We start from the raw sequence: 12,998 nt of genomic DNA on the forward strand, positions 1-12,998 counted from the left end.
TCGGGCCAGAGCCGGACCGTCCAACTCTTCTGTGAGTTCCGTCGTCTGTGTTCCATCTGCCCGTATTCCAGGCAGTAGTGAAAGAACCCAGGACAACGCGTTCCCAGTCAGCGCCTTCAATCTGCAGCACAATGTAAACATTCACAGACGTCCGAGACCAACACCAGAGAACGGAGGAAGAATGCCTGTATTTGAATGTACATTTTCAGTTTCTCTCACTGACCCAAAACCAAGAAAAAAAAAAGTACATGCGTGCCAAAGGATGCTCTAGAGAGAGGGAAGGAAGCGCTGGCTGCTCCTTCCAGGAAGACAACTGTGGGTCAGTAGAAGGGGGTCACAGACGGCCGAACCCCGGAGATCCTTTCTGTCCACACAATAAGTTTGAAAACCGACCATTAAGCCCGGAGGAAATTCGGCCTAGGGGGTCCTGGGTCACCACTTCTTTCAAGTTTGGATACATACTAGTTTACTAGGTCTCCGCATTAGCCAGCGGTCCGCAGCCTCCTTCCATCCCAGACCCAGAACCCTGTCCCCGCCCGAGCCACTCACCAACAAGCCACCAGCTGGAAACCCCCGGAAGCCGCGCTGGGGGCAGCAAACTGAACCCGAGAGGGCGGCCCCGCGGGCCGCGCGGAGCCCCAGCCGGGTCCTTATCAGCGTCGGGCAGGAGCTCGTCGCGGCACGAGGGTGGGGCGCCGGTGCGCGCGGAGATCGACGCCCACACGCGCCGCGCCGGCTCTGCGGCCGGGAGAGAGGCCGCCGCCTGCAGGGCGGAGACTGCGGGGCGGGCGCCCAGCGCCGGCGGTGCACGACCCTCGACCTTCCGCAGCGCCGACCGTTCTTCCGTCCGGCGGCTGGAGCAACTGGGTCGGCCGCCGGACAGGCTCGCCCATTCCCGACCCCCACCAACGTCGGGCGGGGGTCTCGGCCCCGCCTCCACCCCCCGAGGGGCCCCAGCTGGAGAGCCCACGCCCCCCACGCCACGCCCCCCGAGGCGCCAGCCCCTCTGCGGAGGCTTAGCACGCTGCGCCCAGAAGTGGGGTGAGAGGCGGCTAAGGGAGATGTCCATGTAATTGAAACGAAAGTGGGGTGTCTTGCGGCTCGTAGACACCTGGTCTGCGGCGGCCGCGCGCCCCCACCCCACCCCGAGCCTCCGCCGCGACATCTTCCCACGTCCCCCGTCCGGGTAGCAGGCGCGGGGGAAAAGCCTCACGGCCGCACTGCGGCTCTGCCAAAAGGGAGCCGGGACGAGCCGGTGAGAGAAACACGAGGGAGACTCCTGGCGTTTGAAACCGATCAGAACCCGCTCTCCAAGAGCTGGGGACACCCCTTGTCTGGAGGCTGATCCCCAGCCCACCCGCTTCCTCCCCCTCCCCACACTCCTGCAGGCGCGGGGCGCAACTTGTAACCTGAACTTCGCGCAGCCGGAGCAAGTGTGTCGGGGCGAGAAGCGCCTCGTCCTCGGTCCGCACCACCGCACTGGGTCCCCGCCACCGCCACACCACTATCTCAGGGGCCAGGCGTGGCCCCCGGCTGGCTAGGGAGCAGAGCGCGGCGCCGCGGCTGCGCATTCTGTGCGGGACGCCGCTGTCTCCCACGGGCGGGGATAAACTAGGGGGCGGTTGATCTGAAATTCTTAGCCACGGCTAATAGTCAACCACCCAAGTGCGACCCGTGGCAGCCCGGCAATGCAGCTCGTTCTCCAGACGCGGGTCCACACCGGCGCGTCCTCGCCTCCAGGGACTGATCGCAGTCCTCCGCGGCCGGGTAAGGGCGACCGCCTAAGTCACCCGGGTGGATGTGGAGAGAGCTGGAAACTCCTTTCCAGCTTTCCCGGTGAGGCTCGGAGGAAGCCGAGACCCGGCACCCATCGGCCGCGCTTCTCGGCGCCTCAGCCTCGGGTCCCGGCCAACACCCCGACCCCGACGCTCCCGAGCTGCGGGGCTCCAGCTACCCGTGTCCCGCGCCGCGGTCGCCCCCGCCTCGGCTGCCCTACCCGCACTCACCGGCGGCCAGCGCCACCCGCTCCCGGCGCGCAGACCGCTGCAGCCTCTCGCCGCTGTGTCGGCGCAGCGACCTCCTCCCGGTCACTGCAGGCCCCGCAGCCCCGGAGCGCGAGGGGGCAGGGCGGGGCGGGGCGCTGCGGCGGCCTCAGGTAACAAAGCTGCGGCCCCGCTGCTCCTGGCCCGTCGCGAAGGGCAGCGCGCCCTTTCCTGCTCCGCCCCTCCCTCGCCCCCCCTTCCACCCTCCGCGCGCCACCGTCACCGCCACGCGCTCACCTTCACCTGCGCGGGGCTCCGGGGGAGACGCCTCGGGGCACACTGCCCCCCGCACCCGAAGGCTGGCGCAGGGCTAGGCCCGGGGCCACCGAGAGAAGTAAGGGCGGCAGGAGATGGAGATAGCTGGGCTGCCCAGAAGAGCCAGGTGTCCTCGGGGAACGGGCAAGAGGAGGCGCCAAGCTGGCTTCTGAACCGGCAAGTGCCTTTCACAAAGGAGCCTTTGCGACAGCCTCCCGGGAACCCTCTCTTGTGCACACGGGCGCGCACACACTCTTATATACACGCGCGCGCACACACACACACACACACACAGACACCCGCACACGCCCCCCGACGCACGCGCCGGACCACCCTCTGCCCCAACACTTTCTTCTCCCTGGAAACCTAGTAGCACTTGGGCGAACTGTCCTGTCCCAGCCCCTGCAGCTGAAACCTGGCTGGGCCAGAGATTCCCAAAGGTCAGCTCCTCCCTGGGGCCTGCCAATCTGTAAGTTTGTTACCGTTTTTATTTTGTTTTTGTTTTTAATTCTCTATGATGATAACAGGAACCTTTAGGTTGTATTAAAGCGTAAAAAGACCCCTCAAAAATTTTTGCCAGGCCTGAACGAATGGACGCACGCTGCCTGGGAAAGGCACACTCCTCACAGAAAGAAACAGGGGAATCGATTTAATCACTTTTTTTTTTCTTTTTTTCCATCAAAGTGACTTGGGCCGCCAAGCAGTGAGAAGCAAGTAGTCAAAGAAAACATCCCGGGCAAACCGGCTGACCGAAAATCCACTGCCGGGGTAGGGAGGCGCCCTCTACGGGGATGAAGTCATCGCTACCTTTGACTCTTTGATTCTAGATAATCGACCAAGACTTTTCCAGCCTAATGCCTGACGCCTTTCGCTTCCTCCACCCTGGTCCTCAGTCCCTGAACTCCCAGGACGGAATTCCTGGCCTCCATATGCAAGCCTTGGATCGAGAAAGAGAAACTATTAGTGTAAACAAACCCATCAACAAAAACCAGAACTGTGCCTGCCAATAGCCCATTTCTTGGCCATTGATCCGAGCATGAAGAGAAATGGATCCAACTAAGAGAACCTTAAAATCTTAAGGAATAAGAAAACGTAATAAAGAGAAAGACAATGTCATGCTCAGGGAGCCAATATTAATCCCAAAGGAATATTGACTGTTCAGGCTCAAGTTAAATTACAGCAGGTCGAAAGTGAGGAGTGGAGTGGCATCTTCTTTTTTTTTTTGAGGCAGAGTCTCGCTCTGTCGCCCGGGCTGGAGTGCAGTGGCCAGATCTCAGCTCACTGCAAGCTCCACCTCCCGGGTTCACGTCATTCTCCTGCCTCAGCCTCCTGAGTAGCTGGGACTACAGACGCCCGCCACCTCGCTGCCTAGTTTTTTGTATTTTTTAGTAGAGACGGAGTTAGCCAGGATGGTCTCGATCTCCTGACCTCGTGATCCGCCCCTCTCGGCCTCCTAAAGTGCTGGGATTACGGGCTTGAGCCACCGCGCCCGGCTGCATCTTCTTTTCTCTTACTGTCGACCTTGTTAAATGGGGACTCCACACTCCCTGCCTACTCCTCCCTCCTCAACCCCATGACAGTGGCATCCCCACAACTGTATTGAGCATACGCTCTAAAAACAGTTACTTTTTGAGAAGTCAAGTCTGGTGACCCATCTCTCAGCCCCTCGTCCCTTTGATCTCCTTGGCAGCATCCTACCCTAAGGCCTTCTCTATGCTTCTCTGGCCTTCTCTGCTGACCCTTCTCTTCCTTTGAGGACAGTAACAAGGTTCTTCCAACTCTTGATCTCCCATTATCCCATAGAAATACCTTCTGATTTCAAATTGAACCCATCCAGATGTCGTGGGGCCTGAAGCTTGTATAACTCCTCGGGGAGCTTCTTAAAGGAAAGCAATAAAAACTTACAAATGTAATACTAGACCTGTATCCTTGGAAGGGCCCAGGGAAAATGAGGGGCTTGGAAACTTGAGCTTCAAGGTACATCTCCGGGTTTCTCTTCAATGTCAGGGACTCTTGAATCCATATTGTCGTTGTAAAATTTCAAGTCCAAATTCAAATATCCAAAAGTCAACTCATCTTTCCCTCAAAACTAGTACTCTTCCCGCATCCACCACCTCCTCCCCCTCTTTACCTAAGACCTGGTTTTTCTGCTTGAAATCCTAGCTTTTCCCTTGCTTCATTGTCTCTCTTAAATTCTTTAAAATTCAAGTATTTGCTAAATTTGCTGCTCTTTCCCAAGTAACCTGTCTTGTTTTTTACATGCACCATCACCGCAGTAACCCTAAGTAGTGGAAGAGGGAACCAGTATTTATCTGCTGTTGGCCACATATCAGGCACCACACTTGATTCTCACCATGATCCTATAAGCATTCAGATTTCCCGGCTTAGAGAGGTTAAATTGGATACCTACATCCACTGCCTTGGTGTTCTTTCTGCTTCTCTCTTCTTCCTAAATCCATCCCAAAACTGCTGTCAGTTCACTGTTTTTAAAAGTCTGATTTCATCACGTTACCTACCTCTTCAAAACCTTCTGCAGATTCCCATGTGTTCCTCCAGGAAGAAGGCAGCATTCTTCAGTCTGACAATCTGGCAGCATTCTACGTATATCTTCCACAATTGGATGCGTCCCATTTCACTCAAGCAGTGGGGTGTACTGCCCCTGAATATGTCATGCTTATTTTGACTTTTTTGTTTTTGTTTTTGAGATGGAGTCTCACTCTGTTGCCAGTCTGGAGTGCAGTGGAGCGATCTGAGCTCACTGCAATTTCCACCTCCCGGGTTCAAGCGATTCTCCTGCCTCAGCCTCCCAAGTAGCTGGAATTACAAGTGTGCACCACCACACCTGGCTAATTTTTGTATTTTTAGTAGAGATGGGGTTTCACCATGTTGGCCAGAATGATCTCGATCTCCTGACCTTGTGATCCACCCACCTCAGCCTTCCAAAGTGCTGGGATTAATATATGTAAGCCACCGTGCCTGGCCTATTTTGACTCTTATTTTTCAAATTGTACATAGGGCATGGTCAAAAAGTGCTTCAACGAAGCATGACACAACTCTTAAATAGAGTTCTTATCTTGATGGATTGGATCTAAAGCTGCAAATCTAGAAAACAATTTATTCTTCGTCTACTAATATACTGATTGTCCATCTGTATCCCCAAAATGTGCCAACCAGCCTTTGAGTAAGGCTGGAAAGGCTCCTGGAGCCCAGTGTGCCCAAAGTCTGCCCAGCCACTGGCATTCGTGGCTTGGAGATGGCACTGCTGCAACTGCAGGGCTCTTGAGCAGTGGACAATGTGACCAGCTCTCAGTTTTCCAACGAGGCCAGACGTCCCGGAAAGTGTGTTAGATAACTCAGTGTGGCCCAGAAAATGGGTCTGTACCAGGCACTGGTACCAGGCCCTGCAGAAGAACTGCTGTGTTTTCCTGATTCCATTTGCAGCTTGCTCTTCGCTCTCCCTGGGTTGCCCTTTCCGGAATGCTGTATTTTCTACACCCAGTTTATTTTGATTCTTATGGTTTCTGCCTCCTTGGCCCAAAGAGGCTTTTAGTTTCTCCTACATCACGTATTTTGTATTTCAATCTGTCATTAGGAATAGTAAACAAAGCCTTCAAAATGAATCAAATTTCATAATCCATGTAAAACAGACTTTTAGTATTTGCTTAAGGAGTAAGTCTACATGAGCTGACTTCATGGGCCCTCTAGGATACAGACTGAGATCTTTACTTAATCTTTAATCATTATTCTTCTTAAAATATATATTTGATTAGATCAGTTGTTCAGCATTAAGATTCTAGGCTGTTTTCGCCTTTTAAAATTGGAAACTGCAGAAACAAACAAACTGTCCACATTATGGTTAAATAGATTTGCAGACAAATGCAAAGGCTTACCAACCCTCTGACCTTGTTTCCTTCAAAGGGTGGCAAGTGTAAAATAAAATCAGCAGAATTGTTACTGTTACCATAAAATGCAAATTTGTATCAAATACTCTTTGGCAATTTTCCAAATAACTTTTTTTTTTGAGATAATAGTCTCACTCTATTGCCCAGTACAGTGACACAAACCTCCTCCCACCTCACCTCCCAAAGTGTCGTGGTGACAGGCATGAGCCACTGTGTCTGGCCCCAAACAACTTTTGAACTGAAAAAATAATACTTTATTTCTGATTTTTAAATTTATTTTTTATTTTTTAAATAGAGACAGGCTATTCTGTAACTTCTGGCCTCAAGCAATCCTCCTGCCTTGGCCTCCCAAAGTGCTGGGATTTTAGATGTGAGCCACCACTCAGCCAATACTTCATTTTTGAAGGCTTACAAATTTAAATGGAAAGTTGCCTTTAAATACTGTAAGTTATGACTAGGCTCTGATCATTAAGAAGGAGAAGAGGGAGAAAGGGAGAAATATTTTTCTGAATGCTAAGTAGTGATTTTTGAAGTTTTTTTTGTTTTTTGAGACGGGGTCTTGCTCCATCACCCAGGCTGGAATACAGTGGCGTGGTTACTGCTCACTGCAGCCTCAACCTCAAAAGAGAATTTGCCAGATCAGTTTCAACTGATCCTCCCACTTCAGCCTCCCAAGTAAGTGGGACTATAGCCACGTGCCACCATGCCCAGCTAACTTTTGTATTTTTTGTAAAGACAGGGTTGAAAGTTTAAAATAGAAAATGCTTCCACATGTGATGTTAGTATCTAATGTAGCATCAATGACATTTGCCTTGCCAGAAGTAAATAGGGGTATTTTGTCAACAGTAGTGCCTGATTTGTTTGAAAGTAGGAGAGATTAAAGACAACCTTTACCCAACATACAGGAATGAGGTAGTAAGATAATGTGATGACTCTCATGCCTGCCTATCTATATTGTATTTCCTTAGAGCAAATTGTCCCTTTGTTTTTCGTGTGTGTGTGTGTGTGTGTGTGTGTGTGTGTGTGTGTGTGTGTTTTGGAGGCCGGAGATGGAAGAGGAGACTAAGAAAAAAAAACTGCAGACATCACCGAGCTTTTACCCAGAAAACCTCCAGCTAGAGCTCTTTAGTTTATAGTTGATTCGGTGCTTAGAAAACTGCTTGCTGTTTGTGTAGGGTCTGGCCATTATAACATTCAAACCTTGAGGAGAGAAATAGCTGTAAAATACAACATCAAAACCTTTCATTTCTTTCCATTATTTGTCACCAGAAAAAAGTAAGTGAGTCTTAATAAGAGGAATTAAGTTAAAGAATTTGTCAGATGCCAGTTTCTTTTGCTATGGGTTCAAACTATTTTCAAATTGTTTACCCTACTAAGAAGTTAGAAGAGCAAACAGTAATTTGAAACCATAACACACACAGTTTAAGCAGTCTCCAAACAAACCCAATGACTCAACAATATTGGAGAGTGTGAGTGTGTGTGTGTGTGTGTGTGTGTGTGTGTTTCCCTGGGGAAGTGCTATGTGCACATCCCACGTAAGTCTTTGTAGGACATAGAAAGATGGGCAAAGACACGGTGGTGATTTAGCAATTGGTAAAGGCCTTTCTGCTCCCCTTGGAAATCCAGTGTGTGCTTAGTTTAGTGAACTCGCTCTGGACAGTTCTTTGCACTAAGCTTCTATAGTAAGAAGGTAAATCCTTTGGGTATGGTAGCAAATAATAAACCAGTCCACAACAATCAGAATCTTAATATTTCTCAAGCAGATTTATAGAAATAATTACAATGGACCATTAAAAAGCAAAGGGGGCAAGCTTTTTGTTGGAAATACCATTATTCAAGTTTTGACTGGCCTTGGACACAAAGAGGATCCCTGTCAAACACTTAGCATCATAATCAGTTTACATCTACATCTCTTTGTGGGCCTGAGCTGGCTAAAATTGAAGGGGGGTCTTTTGGGGTTAAATCTAGGACTCCTTTCATCTTAACTCCTAACTTGCTGGCCTGCTACTGAAAAACAAGGATCTGGTAATTAACTCAGAAGGGTTGGTATTAAATATTCAACCTTTTTTCTAGTGTTTTTGTGCCTTTGATCAACTTTTGTATGATATTAAATTGTAAATTAGATAGTAAAAAAGAAGAAAATTTGTCTGTATATTACAATGTGTCCAACTGGTGGTGATTTCTCAAAACTATGCCAGAATAAGTTTACACTTAATCTGTCTTGAAATGTTGCTGATTTTCCAAGTAATACCCTAGGCTTCCTACCCCACCACTGTGTGGAAGGCACAGGTGAACAAGTTTCTGCATTTTGGGGTTTCGAATTGTGCCCTGCTTCCTGTGGGGTGATTGATGGGCAGTGTCACTGCAGGCGTCTGTTCACACGGTTGGGGGCAGGGAGGGAGTGCAGGACAAGCACGCAGCTAAGCACAGGACAGTTTACACTGTCAAATGGGATTGTTTTCATGCTGGAAATGGCTTCACAAAAACAAGATACAATTTTTCTTTTCTGGAGAATTGAAAATTTTAAAGGACCATGGAAAAGGGGAAGCACAGAAAATACTAGATGTCCACACATCTTCATGTATCCCTCCATGCTTCCCATGACAGATTCGAACATATTTTCTAGCTTCACATTCCCTCCTTTATGGCATGCCTTCTTCACAGTTTATCTTATTTGATAAGAAGATTAATATCCAAGGGTGGCTACTTGCCTGCAGAGCATAATCAGGTTAAACATTGTCTATGGCAGGGGAAGAAGGCAGAGAAATTAATCCTACCCCAGCAGCTCCATTGCACAGGAACTCATAAAAAGAGGGTCTCTGGTGATCCCCCTACTCATGTACAGAGTCTACAGAAGTCCCTTGATGGTACGAAAGGAAAATAAATCTCGGAACCCCCATTTCACTAAGCCAAAGAGAAAAGTCAAGCTGAGAACTGCATCGTTGGGCAAACCTGCCTCCCATTCTGTTTCTAAATGAGATAGCTACAAAGATTAAAAAGCGACATATCTCCCTCACAGTTTGCACACAAGGAAATTTCTTGTGGACAAAGGACAGACAGAACTCAAAGTCATCCCTCTGCTCATGTGAGACAAATGTGTATCTGTGCTTCCTTTGCCTTTTTGTTTCACTAAGCCAGACTAAGGTATAAGTGACTATTCCTCTGTGCACCCCCCCACATGTAAGTTGTGTATTCAGTAAAAAGTTAATCAGAGACTCAAAAGAATGCAACCATTTCTCTCTTATCTACCTATGACCTGGAAGCCCCTCCGTGCTTCTCGTTGTTCCAGTTTTCTGGACTGAGTCAATGTACATCTTACATATATATTGATTGATGTCTCATGTCTCCCTAAAATGTATAAAACCAAGCTGTGCCCTGACCACCCTAGGCACATGTCATGTCATCATGACCGCCTGAGGCTATGTCATGGGTGTGTCCTTAACCTTGGCAAAATAAACTTTTTTTTTTCCTCTAAACTTTAGAATCTTAAACTAAATCCTTTATTTCAAAAACCAACATAAAATGATTTCCCAGGCAGAGAAAAGCTTTGAGATGGAAGCATTCTTGTTAGCACTCCCTTCCTGCATAAATGGGGTTGGATAGAGAGGGGAGAGGGAACGACCAAGGGTACGGAAAGCTTTCACAATGCATGCTGAGTGTGAAGTGACACCCCCAGCAGATGAGGTTTATCATCTTTACTTAGTCACACAACATCAAGAACTGGTTAGTTCCAGGGAAGGGCTCCATTTCATCACCTGGGTCAGTTCTCTTCCCCCGCATGCTCCACAATGCAGTAGAACCAAACAACACATTTATCTACAATAGAATGTTTAAATAACACCTGTCCAATAACTGCCCTTCTTTGTGCTGTTGGGGAAAAGAAAAAACCAGAAAGCAATAAAACCCAAACCCTTTGGCAAGTCGGCCGGTGCCTATTCTCCTCGGGCATTTTTAGTGGAACTTCGGCTGGGCCTTGCCCTCCTCCCAGTATCATTGAGGAAAGTGGCAGCAGGACAGGTTTGGTCATCTGCACTGGAGTAGAAAGAGAAACCAAACACAATTTGGGCCTCAGGTGGATTCTGGCACATTTTTAGATTGGTTAAAAATGTCATGTTGTGCGCAGGATGCAGGCAAAGGAGGTTTTTTTTGTTTTGTTTTGTTTTTGTTTTTGTTTTTTTGAGGGATGTAATGTCTGAAGGCAGCATGAACAGTCTGATCTACCCTTGGGGAGGAGCTCCCTGTGTAAGGACAGAGAAACTAGGGGGCCTCGAGGAAGGTGTTGGTTCGCAAGACAGAGGAGACAATTGTTCCGGTGGCATTGATGGTGCCTTTGCTGTCTGAGCTGGACTTGGAGTCGCTGCTCTCAGAGTAAGCACCCAGGCCTGGGAGGATGCTGATACAGACTGCAGCAGAGGGGCAGTGGATGGAGGGGCCACTCAGGGAAGTGTTTCCAAGAGACTTGCAGGATGAGGACTCCTGATTCTCGTCATCTGGCTCAGGGTCCGGTTTCAGTCTTTTCACACTATTGCTACTCTCTGAGCTCTTATGCTTCACAGCTCCTGCCAACAGCTTCGCCTGGGAGAACTTGTTCTTGGTTTCTATGGGCTTCACGGTCAGTTTCTTTTCCACTTTCTTCTTGTTCTCTTGAGAAATTCCAACCTTCTTGAGGTTATTTCTGTATTCCTTCAGTTCTTTCAGTTCTTCTTCTCTTCGTTGCTTTTCTATTAGTTGCTGCTATCGAGAAACCCCATCAAGGAAGTTGGTCTCATCTTCATCTAAGCCTCTTACCATGTTTTTTAATTTGAACTGTTCCTCATACTCCTGCTGCTTCTTGTCCTTCTGTTCCTGTAGCCTTTCATATAGAGATCAAGAGTCACAAACCTCCTCTGGACATTCTTCTGGATCTTCAGATTTTCGAACTTTCTCGCATTCTTCTTGCCTCCTTTTGCACCGTTCATCTAGTTCTGCCTCAGACACGAACCTCTTTTTGATAATAAGGTTACCATCATCCCCTCCATCCATAATGAAACAACCAATTGCCACTATAGAGTCCCGGCCAAATAAACTTTCTAAGTTGACTGAGACCTGTCTCAGATATTTTGGGTTCACAATTGACAACCACAAAGGGATTCTGAGTGGAGGTTCCCCTGACTTTTGACAAATTTCTTATTGGTGCTTGGTACCAGCTTGACCTATCTTTATGACTCAAACCAATAAGATACTTGGCTGAGGCCTGGGAACCTCCCGTTTAGAGAATCCCTGATCTCTCAAAATTTGGTCAAGACCTAAAGTTTACTTGGCTGTACAACCCCTCTTCTGGAGTCTCACTTGCTTCCAACAAGGAGGGCAAGTTTTCCTACTTCCATGACAATAGAAGGCAGGTAACTCTTTTGTGGAGTCTGAGCTGACTTCAAAACAATTTGAGATTTTTCCTGCTTCTAGGATGGTAGAGAGCAGTCTTCAGCCTGAGACCCATTCTTAGGTAAGTAGCTGAATCAGGGTTCTGTCTTAGCTAAAGTTAAGATTCACAACCAGCTGGTCTTAATTTCTCCTTACCATTAGAGTACTCAGGGCTGGGCGCGGTGGCTCAAGCCTGTAATCCCAGCACTTTGGGAGGCCGAGACGGGTGGATCGCGAGGTCAGGAGATCGAGACCAACCTACCTAACATGGCGAAACCCCGTCTCTACTAAAAAATACAAAAAACTAGCCGGGCGAGTTGGCGGGCGCCTGTAGTCCCAGCTACTTGGGAGGCTGAGGCAGGAGAATGGCGTAAACCCGGGAGGCGGAGCTTGCAGTGAGCTGAGATCCGGCCACTGCACTCCAGCCTGGGCGACAGAGCGAGACTCCGTCTCAAAAAAAAATAAAAAAATAAAAATAAAAAAGAGTACTCAGTAATCATATAAATTGTGCAACTGTTTGATTTGCTTAGCTGTTTTTGTTCTTGTTGCTTGTTTGTTTTTATTTTTATTTTATTCTATTTTATTTTATTTTTTCCAATTGGGTTTGACCAACTGTATCGGCCTTGAGGAAATCCAAAGGAAAGTCCAAATTGTGGGGAACAAGGCCTCTGAATTGGCTAAATTCCCACAACTGAAAAAGAAAAAAAGGGAAAAAGAAAAAACGGCCAGCAAAAGGAAAAAAAGGGAAAGATTTTTTGTTTAGATTACCTAAAGGGCTTTAGTTACATAACAAGGCCACTTTTTTTTTTTTTTTTTTTTTTTTACTAGCCAAGCCAAACTAAAAGAGCAATGGCTGTCACCTCATGCCACAGTTTGGTAACTGAGGTTATGCCCCTTTTTTTCCATCACATCAGCCTGGGTTTGGTTCCTAAATCAAGCCCTTTCTGGGTTGGTATTCGTGTTACTTTTGAAATATCAGCAATGTGTCTTAGCTAAAATATGGTTATGAGATTTAAAAGAATTTTTTTTAAGGGAGCTTAATGGTTAAAAGTCAGCTTAATTAAAAGCTAACATCTAAGATGTGCTTGTGTGTGTTGTGTCTGTATGTGTGTGTGTCTGTATTTTAAAGGCCGTCATGTTTTGTTTTGTTTTTTTCTCTCCTAGGACCTTGGTTGGTTTGTTTGTTTTTAGCAAGTTTTGTTTTCTTCCCAGTGGACTGAATCTGTTTTTTCATTTGTTTCTGCTGTCTCTCCTTTTTCTTGCCACCCTCTGCTGCATGAGGAACCTAAAATAGTTTCTAACAGCCTGTCAGTTTCTAACAGGCATTCCTTAAAGAAAACAGAGAAGGTGCCAGACTCTCTTTTGGGGAGAAACCTCTGTTTTTCCTTATGGAATCCCA

General features: G+C 47.8%; 1 protein-coding gene, 1 long non-coding RNA gene and 1 pseudogene across 3 annotated transcripts in view; 1 reads left to right on the forward strand and 2 right to left on the reverse strand.

Annotated features, from left to right (window-relative positions):
* The window catches only part of FHDC1 (FH2 domain containing 1), a 41,044-nt gene extending 39,529 nt beyond the window's left edge, over positions 1-1,515 (reverse strand). The window contains exon 1 of one of the 2 annotated variants that reach the window (XM_023227747.3): positions 1,410-1,515. The gene's annotated coding sequence lies outside the window, so the exon portion shown is untranslated. Of the gene's footprint in view, positions 1-549; positions 1,072-1,409 lie in introns of those variants that run through there. The other variant, XM_031935311.1, reaches the window with a different exon arrangement.
* LOC111553143 lies at positions 1,366-3,413 on the forward strand. Its single transcript, XR_002734828.2, has 2 exons — positions 1,366-1,767; positions 2,982-3,413. It is a non-coding gene; the product is annotated as an uncharacterized LOC111553143 (long non-coding RNA).
* Positions 3,414-10,456: 7,043 nt separating this feature from the next.
* On the reverse strand, positions 10,457-11,245 carry LOC111552186 (annotated as a pseudogene).
* Positions 11,246-12,998: the final 1,753 nt, after the last annotated feature.

Source organism: Piliocolobus tephrosceles, chromosome 3 (assembly GCF_002776525.5).
Source record: "Piliocolobus tephrosceles isolate RC106 chromosome 3, ASM277652v3, whole genome shotgun sequence".
Taxonomy (NCBI): Eukaryota; Metazoa; Chordata; class Mammalia; order Primates; family Cercopithecidae; genus Piliocolobus; species Piliocolobus tephrosceles.